General features: G+C 41.1%; 1 long non-coding RNA gene across 2 annotated transcripts; it reads left to right on the top strand.

The window, feature by feature from the left end:
- Positions 1 to 1,835: 1,835 nt before the first annotated feature.
- Positions 1,836 to 3,373, top strand: LOC131542808 (uncharacterized). 2 transcript variants are annotated; one of them, XR_009271786.1, is made up of 3 exons: positions 1,836 to 1,951; positions 2,066 to 2,110; positions 2,317 to 3,373. It is a non-coding gene; the product is annotated as an uncharacterized LOC131542808 (long non-coding RNA). The 2 variants fall into 2 exon arrangements; XR_009271785.1 differs by having other exon boundaries at positions 1,841 to 1,951; positions 2,062 to 2,110.
- Positions 3,374 to 10,051: the final 6,678 nt, after the last annotated feature.

The raw sequence follows: 10,051 nt of genomic DNA, 5'->3' as shown, positions 1-10,051 counted from the left end.
CCGTGTGGGGGTTCTGGAGGTGGGCGTGGAGCAGGAGGAGGGCAGGCAATGGGAAAGTGGAAAAAACAGAAGTCAGTCCAAGGGGGAGTGGAGGGTGGGAGGAGCCAGGGCAGGAGAAGCCAGGTGGTTATCCAGAGGCCAGCCAGGATGGCGGCCCACGGCGGAGTCGACGGTGGGAGGAGCCATGGTGGAGACTGGGTCGACGACATCAGGGGGCCGACTGACGTAGACTGCGCTGCTGGAGAAGGAGACCCAGGTGGAACGGGGCAGAACTGAGGATCCGGAGGGCCAAGGCGGAGCTGAAGGCTCAGGCGACTGAGGCGGGGATCCGGAAGACCGTGGTGGAGCCGGTGCGACTGAGGATGCAGGTGGAGCCGGAGGGAAGGAGGAGCCTGACAGAGCCGGAGGGAAGGAGTGACGAGGCAAAGCCAAAGGAGTGGAGTCCCGAGGCGGTGGATGGTCGACGACTGACTAAGGCGGAGCCGGAGGGACGAGGGAGCCCGGTGGGATGACGGGCAACGGTGGAGACGAGGGAGCTAGGAGCCGAGGTGGAGCCGATGGGTCGGAGGACCAAGGTGTAGTCAAGGACTCGGAGGCTGGAAATGGAGACAGGGGATCCGTATGTTTGGGGCGGAGCTGCAGACTAGAAGTCCCGAGGCGGTGGAGCAGAGCGCATGGCAGGTGCTGACTGAGGGGCTGACAGGCATCAGCGGAGATGGAGGCAAAGAACTGGCTGGCTTGAGAGGAGGCGGGAGAGGGAGGCTGGGAGGGAACAGGAGGTTCAGGGCTGGACGGAACCAGCGGAGACACAGGAGATTCAGGGCTGAACGGAACCAGCGGAGACACAGGAGAATCGGGAGCACAGGTTTGTATTTCTCCCCACCAGTCAATAAGGTCCATCTGGAAGATTTCCTTCAGTTCCTCTTCATATCTCCCAGAAACCAGTTGTAGCTCACCCTCAGTCGTAGGAGTGTGTGCGGGGCTTCCCTCCAAGCCCTCGAGTTCCACCAAAACTCCCTCGACGACAGATGCTGTTGCCGGCTCACGCACTTGGTCAGTAGATGGTAGTGGCTCAGTCGCAGCGGGCTCAGGCTCTCCGTCTGAAGTGGGCTCAGGCAGTATCTCCGTAGATCGGGGTGACGGCTGGCTGGTCTCTGGGTCGGGAGTGGGGCTTGAGTCGTCCTCGGCAGGGCAGACGGAGAAAAACAGTCCATTATTCTCCAGCACCCACTCCACACAAGCGGCGAAATCCTCTTTGGGACCGTTCGATGGTAGGCATGCCTTACACTGCTCGCTCAGGCTGATGATGTAAAAAACACAGAGCGAGCGGTCCGGGAAGTGGGTTAGGCACGCCAGATCTAGAAAGTCCCTTGTATGGTCCTCCAGCGAACGGTCCGTCTGCTTCAGGCACAGGAGTTGGACGGCGGGCAAATCCATTCCGGGAGAGGACAGAGAAAAAATAAAAATAAAAACGCCGCTTAATTACTCACTGTTTCAGTCTGCTATTCTGTAATGTTACGTGTCCGCTAATGAGGCGCACGACGAGGAATAGGACAAATTCTTTTATTAATATTAATAATTTATTTTAAAAAAGTATTTTATTAATAATCCACAGTAGAATTCCAGGAGCAAGGAGTAGCAAAACACATATGGTAAACTTAATAGCAGACAAAGAGTGGAGGGAGAACACAGGCTTTAAATAATCAATGTAATCAAAGGGGAAACAGAAACAGGTGAGGAGCTAATTAACCAATGAGGAGAACTAAGGAAACTAGGTCAAACATGTGACAAATATATTCAGCACTTCATTCGAATGAGCAGGTATTTCTTACACTATTTACCTGACAGTGTTTCGACTATGAACCATCCCTCATGTTCACACTGTAGATGAGATCCTGGACTCATGTTGATGAAATTGACAAGTTTATTGAAGTTGTATGTCGTTCCTTATGTAAGCTTAACCAACAGTTTAATAGATTTATGTTTTTTCCCCCCAGTGAATTAGATGGCCTTATGTGCTTAAAAGTGACTTTAGACTGCACTGAACATCTGCTCCCTCAGACAGACACCAGTCAGGAGACAACAGCTTCAGGGATCGCCATTGATCAAGGTATGGAAGTTTATCTTCACAACTCTTTTATCAATTTGTCATAAGATGTCCTTGTACCCCCAGTTATAATCTGTTTGTTTACCAAACTTTCACCCATATAATTTCACAATTGCCTAATTGTTTCTTTCCCAGACATGTTTCCTATGATCTCTGTGATTGTTTTGACCTATTGCTTTTAGATTATATGGTTTTTGCTTGTTTTAAAGACTTGGATCCTGCCGGTGGATTTACATGTTAGATTCAATGACTGGATCCTTCATCAGGTTGAGTCCATTTCATTGTGTTGTCATTGATTATGTTGCTGCAGCGCAACCTGAGTACAAGGTACTGTACATTGTTTTCTATTTGAGATCATGTACAAAAACAATGATTTCTGACTTTTAAAACATTTGAGACACTCCTGAAATGAAAACAATTTTAGTTTTGCGAGCTTAATTTTTTTTCTCTGTCACTCTAAGTGACAGAAGTGGTCCAAACAGCAGCTGAACTCTCGTCTTTTGAAATGCTCATTGATTTGCCCCCTGGGCAGAGTTCACAGTCCAGTACTCACTGAAGACCTGAGGATGATACAGCATGTGCCCATCTGACTGTCAGATTCAGCAACGTGTATCGTCATGGGCTGCTTTATTATTATTTTTTATTACCATGTCCACAATTTGGCAGAGGACACCAGCCCAGTTACTCATGAATCTGTTCCCTGCTTCTCAAAGTGACTTGCACTGCATTCAATGTTTTTATCAGTTTGTGCATTTACTGAGAATCGAAGTCATGACCTCAGTGTTTGAGCTACATATGCCATCTAATATAGTGAAGAGAATGACAACAAATGTGTCTGAGATGTGATATAAAGATAGGAAGACAGTAATATTAGTGAGATTGAGACAGGTAGAGTGTGGAAAATGAGAGGGGGAAAAATGATCAGTAATTTCAAGTTCTGAGATGAAATGTGATGCTTTATTGGCCAAAAGTCTGTTCACAAACAGAAGCTGTGAGAACATTACAGTTCAATAATGCAGTGTGGACCGCCGGACAGCATCATATCACGAACAGTTGGTGCTGAGACTCGAGAAACTGACCAGAGAGAGAGAGAGAATTAACGTCAATTTTGCTGTTTGTGTAGCTTTGTGTGTCTTCTGTTTTGTAGTGAAATACTGTTAATTAGTACTATGTTTTGGAGCTCTTAAATTGTTTTCTTGTTTTATTAATTATATTTAGAGTCAATTTTTGCTTAAGATTCATGTTGTGTCCTTAATTGAGATTCTTATTGTTTTGTGCTGGATAAACGCAGAATCTTCTGCAAAAATAAATGTCACCTAATAGTTACAGTTTATATTGTCCCCTCAAGTTACATCAGTGTTGTTAACTTCTTTTTTTATACTTTATAGTGTTGTTAATTAATTTCTCCATAGCTTGATTGTTGTTTAACTACTTTTAAATTCTTCGTAGTTTGTGACTTGGCAAACTACATTTTCCACAACCGTGTTTGTTATCTGTTTTATGTAGCGTATCAGCCTGATTTCTTTTCTTCATTCTCTCTATTATCTCTTCAACAATCACACTCCTTTTCATTTAATATCTGCGTCTCTTCATCACTGTCTTGATGGAAAGGCTTTGGATGCATATTGAAGCGTATCCATATGGAATTGAGTGAGGAAAGCTGAGAATCTGCGGTTCCCAGATAACACCGTCTGGTCCTTTGGAAATAGAGCTGAAATCCTGAGCCGCACACAGGTGATTATGATTTCAGTGTGATCATCGCTGCCTGTTTGTCTATATGAGAGTGATAATATAGAACTCTGTGGATCTTTATAGTAACTGGAGTTTTACAACAGTGTCTTTTAATGGTCATCATGAGTTCCTTCAAATGTAATTTTAATGAGCTTTAAGAAGAAAATGAAATCATTAAGAAGAGTCTGCTGCTCAGATGCATTAGTAGCAGCATCAGGTGTGATCCTTAACTCAATCAGCTATAATTAGTCATGTCACATATGTAAGTCTTAATTATTTCAATAGATTGTGATTCACGCATCCAGAGCATGACCTTCCTCAGTGCTTACTTAAATTACCTGCTGTTCAACTAATTGCATTATTATGGTGTATATTTCCCTGTTAAAATCTAGGTGTTAATTTGTCAAATGTACATTAACACAGGGGTGCCCAAATTTTTTTACCACGAAGAGCCAAAAAAATCAACTTGATTGAGGGCCATGGAATGAAATGTTGCATATACAGTGAGGAAAATAAGTATTTGAACACCCTGCTATATTGCAAGTTCTCCCACTTAGAAATCATGGAGGGGTCTGAAATTGTCATCGTAGGTGCATGTCCACTGTGAGAGACATAATCTAAAACAAAAAATCCAGAAATCACAATGTATGATTTTTTTAACTATTTATTTGTATGATACAGCTGCAAATAAGTATTTGAACACCTGTCTATCAGCTAGAATTCTGACCCTCAAAGACCTGTTAGTCTGCCTATAAAATGTCCACCTCCACTCCATTTATTATCCTAAATTAGATGCACCTGTTTGAGGTCGTTAGCTGCATAAAGACACCTGTCCACCCCATACAATCAGTAAGAATCCAACTACTAACATGGCCAAGACCAAAGAGCTGTCCAAAGACACTAGAGACAAAATTGTACACCTCCACAAGGCTGGAAAGGGCTACGGGAAATTGCCAAGCAGCTTGGTGAAAAAGGTCCACTGTTGGAGCAATCATTAGAAAATGGAAGAAGCTAAACATGACTGTCAATCTCCCTCGGACTGGGGCTCCATGCAAGATCTCACCTCGTGGGGTCTCAATGATCCTAAGAAAGGTGAGAAATCAGCCCAGAACTACACGGGAGGAGCTGGTCAATGACCTGAAAAGAGCTGGGACCACCGCTTCCAAGGTTACTGTTGGTAATACACTAAGACGCCATGGTTTGAAATCATGCATGGCACGGAAGGTTCCCCTGCTTAAACCAGCACATGTCCAGGCCCGACTTAAGTTTGCCAATGACTATTTGGATGATCCAGAGGAGTCATGGGAGAAAGTCATGTGGTCAGATGAGACCAAAATAGAACTTTTGGTCATAATTCCACTAAACGTGTTTGGAGGAAGAAGAATGATGAGTACCATCCCAAGAACACCATCCCTACTGTGAAGCATGGGGTGGTAGCATCATGCTTTGGGGTGTTTTTCTGCACATGGGACAGGGCGACTGCACTGTATTAAGGAGAGGATGACCGGGGCCATGTATTGCGAGATTTTGGGGAACAACCTCCTTCCCTTAGAGCATTGAAGATGGGTCGAGGCTGGGTCTTCCAACATGACAATGACCAAGCACACAGCCAGGATAACCAAGGAGTGGCTCTGTAAGAAGCATATCAAGGTTCTGGCGTGGCCTAGCCAGTCTCCAGACCTAAACCCAATAGAGAATCTTTGGAGGAGCTCAAACTCCGTGTTTCTCAGCGACAGGCCAGAAACCTGACTGATCTAGAGAAGATCTGTGTGGAGGAGTGGGCCAAAATCCCTCCTGCAGTGTGTGCAAACCTGGTGAAAAACTACAGGAAACGTTTGACCTCTGTAATTGCAAACAAAGGCTACTGTACCAAATATTAACATTGATTTTCTCAGGTGTTCAAATACTTATTTGCAGCTGTATCATACAAATAAATAGTTAAAAATCATACATTGTGATTTCTGGATTTTTTTTTAGATTATGTCTCTCAGTGGACATGCACCTACGATGACAATTTCAGACCCCTCCATGATTTCCAAGTGGGAGAACTTGCAAAATAGCAGGGTGTTCAAATACTTATTTTCCTCACTGTATATATTTCCTCACTGTTCTTCTGATTACAGATAGCCTGGGATTACACAAGATTTGTATTTTAAAGAAAACCAGTTCGAAGGGAGCATAATTTGCTTTTTGGGTTAAAATAATTTATTAATATGAAATTCGAATGGCATGACAATTAGATTAGACTGTACAGAAATTTAAATCTACATGTTAATACACACTATACTCATAGTCACACAATGCTGATGTTGTAAACATTAATAATTTGAGAAAAACGCATAACAAAAAATAACAATTTGCATGGTTTGATGTGATATGAGCTAACCACCAGATTTAATCACCATTGGTAGCGCGATTTATTGTAATGTTTTTTTTTTCCTCAGTTGGTCAGAACAAATGTGGCAGACATGTTACTTACTTGTTCAGATGGCAATATACGGTGAAAATTCTTATTTGGGTCATAAATTCCAAGACGTAGACTAGAATCTGTGATTGCGAAGTACAGTAAATATCCACACCGGTGCGGTGACTGACAGCCACACATTCACCTCAAAACATTAGATTAATCCGCGCTGAAGCCGTGCCGGAGCACAGCCCATGCAAGGAAGATAATTCCGCAAGCAGCTGCAATTCCATGTTTTCAAACAGAGATGGCGACAAAGAGGCAAAACTTGTGGACTGCAGCTTTAAGTAGGCTCTTCACGCAAACATAATATGTTATGTCTTAAGTGAACGATTGGGGAACTGTTGGGGAAAAACAGCTGTGTAACAGCATGTGTAACATTATATCAAACCCCTGTAGTCTGTATATAGGCCGTGATGTTAATCTAACAATAAAAGAAAAGATTGCTGCTCTTTATTGAACTGCTTTTGTAGTTTTAATAATCCGTTTATTTGTAATGAACACACTAAAGTGATTTTTACATTTAATTATTTGTTTTTCTTGATTGCTTTTGTTTAGATGTAAAAAAAGGAATGCACTGTTTCTTTCTTATATTTGTTCTACTGTTTTTTTTTTTTTTTTTTTGCATCTGTTCTTATTTATAACAAAGATAAAATAAAAAATAGCTATATTGTGATTATTAATATAGTAATGATCATTTAAGAAAAGAATTGAAGGAAAAGATGCAACGTTGCAAGGTGATTTTGCTTTGGAATCTTCAGAAAACTTTAATTGGGTTTTTCTCAGAATTTACTTTTGCTGACTGCATCGACTTCAAACAGGTGTAGCTCAGTAATTTTTCGTTCGATTCCAACAAATCATATATAATTTTGAAGGTATTTTAATGGAAAATAAAAAACACTCATTTTGGAAAATTTGCTCATTGTGACTCATTTTGCCAGGACAGGTCACAAATCTACATAAAAAAAATGCAAAAATAACAATACCCAAATTTAAACAAAGATGAATTAGAAATGAAGATATGCTTTGATGGCATGTTTTTTGCCCATTTCTTCACCATCTTGTGACATGGCATGGTGGGCCAAATTAAAGGTTGTCATGGCCCTACTTTGGCCTGCTGGCCTTTTTTTGGGCACTTATGCATTTTATAAGTCCAAACAGGTCTTAAATTGATTTCCCTTTAACATGTAGATACTAATAAATCCTGTAGCAAGCGAAGGACAAATATGCTTAGGGAAAGAGAGAGGGCAAGCACAAAACAGAGGTGTGCAATGATTTGTAACTCTGCTTCCATGGTTTTAATATGTGATTTTTAAATTATGATTATTTTTTGGTTCACTGGTTTGTGTGTGTGTGTGTGTGTGTGTGTGTGTTCATTCCTCTCAGTCATGTCCAGGTCTGCTCCCCAGTGTGCTTTTGCCAGTCTGTGCAAGCTGCCCACTGTGCCGCCCCCAGAAGTGGGCATTAGTCCTCTAATTAAACTTCTTTATGGTTTGGGTGGCACAGAGCGCAGGCACATGTCATGCCAAGCCTTGTTTATACATGCCAGCCTCTGCTGTGCCCTGCCAAACTTTGCCATCTGACAGTATGCCAGCCTCTACATCTGAAGCCAGATCTACACCAGACTGTGCCAGTGATGAAGGTCCTTGCCAAGCAGTGTCACAGCGTGCCAGCCATAACCATTCAATGCCAGTCTCACCATAACTAGAGTGAGTTCTTATAAAGCTGCTGCTAATTAGCAGGGACCTTCATGAGTGTATTCAGAAACACAAAACCAATAGAAAAACCATTAGATTTATTCTGAGTCACGTCTTATACAGTATACAGTACCAGTCATATGTTTAGAATCATGATTTGTTTTTAGAGAAGTCTCTTCTGCTCACTTAGGCTGCATTTATTTGATCAAAAATAAAACAGTAATATTGTGAGATTATTACAATTTAAAATAACTGTTTGCTATATATATCAAAGTGTAATTTATTCCTGATCAAAGCTGAATTTTCAGCATCATTACTCCAGTCTTCAGTGTCACATGGTTCTTTCAGAAATCATTCTAACACTGTGTCTACACTGGATGCGACAGTGTAGACATGGTGTAATATGCTGATTTGCTGCTCAAGAAACATTTCTGATTATTATCGATGTTGAAAACCGTTGTGCTGTTTTCTAATTTTGTGGAAAACATGATACGTTACCGTTCAAATGTTTGGAGTTGGTAAATATGGAGAAGCAGATGAATTTGGGTGGAAGGAATCTGTAAATCATGCCAGACTGAGGTTTTATGCACTTTTTAGGTGACCTTACAAAATTTGCTGCGGTAAATGTAGAACTGAACAAATCTGTAGTTTAAATGCAATTCAGGTCATTTTGGATAAAAGCATTGGTAACACATTAGAATAGGGAACACGTATTCACTATTCACTAATAGTTAGAATTGGCCCTTAAAATAAAGTGTTACCAAAGCCTTTGCCAAATGCATAAATAAATGTAAAACAGTGCATTACTGATGAAACGTGAAAAGCTGGATCATATCATTTAAGCGTCCATTAGCTTTGATATGGTAATGAAATGCAGGGTTAATCAGGTAATGGTGACCTGAAGACATCCAGGTTAATGGGAGAGTCCTGTGACCAGTGCGATCTTAACCAACGCCTGCACAGGACAGTTCCTACATGCCATATTCATGCTGCTGTAAGTTAGAAAATTTCTCTTTAACAGGAATGAACTCAGTGGACATGAAGCATAAGACCAAACAGAGAGCTGATGCTAAATACAAAACCCGTTAATACATTTGGCCAACTCATCTGCAAGCTGTTTCCCCACTGGACCCGCAAGCTGTTCCCACAGCAGCCAGATGAGAGAGACACCCCAAGGGCTTGTGGGTAGTCCACCTGTTTCCAGTACAAGACAAACAAGGGCCAGAGCTTACAGAAGCTTGATTGAGCTATGTGAATTAAGATATTTTTGGATAATTAGGTGTCTTACAGTCAAATATTGTGACTGTAACACTTAGGCTGTCATTGGTACAGTGTGTATGTGTGAATGCTAATACACTCATACACTTATCCCGTATGCGAGTCTAAATATGGATACTAGAAAGATGCAAATCTACCATAAGTTTACATGGCTAATGTGAATTAATATGCATTTCCATCCATGCCATGTTTTCTGGAGCAGGTGTTCAAACAGGCTGATGAATAATGAGCTCTTTGCTGGTCCCCATCCAGATTTTAATATAAACTATATTGATATACAGCTGTCTCACTTCTACCATTAACACCTTAAATTTGTTTTTATCCTTACCATCACTTATTGCATATTTTCAAAACTGTTCAAGTGTTTCAAGTCAATTGGTATAACTTTATTAGTGATCTGAGCATGAAAACAGCTCTGAAACTAAACATAGGTGTAAATAGTTTTGTGTATTAGACGTCGTTCACTAAATATCTGACATGGCAACTAGAAGCGAATCTCTACACACTAATATTTGTGTTCCACACAAGAAACGTAAGTGTAAGTGAATATTATTTTAAATAATACGGTCCCACTTTATATTAGGTGGCCTTAACTACTGTGTACTTATATTTGAATTAATCATTTGGTACAATGCACTTATTGTGTACATGTTTTTACATTGTACTTATATTTTTCAAAATACCTATATGTAACTACATCTGTAATTAATTTCTGTAATTACATTTTTAATTACACTGTTGACCCATCCCTTACACCTTAACTCACCCTTAAAC

This window comes from Onychostoma macrolepis, chromosome 06, assembly GCF_012432095.1.
Source record: "Onychostoma macrolepis isolate SWU-2019 chromosome 06, ASM1243209v1, whole genome shotgun sequence".
NCBI classification, from domain to species: Eukaryota; Metazoa; Chordata; class Actinopteri; order Cypriniformes; family Cyprinidae; genus Onychostoma; species Onychostoma macrolepis.
The sequence above is the reverse complement of the archived record's forward strand: the minus strand, read 5'-3'. Positions and strand labels throughout refer to the sequence as shown.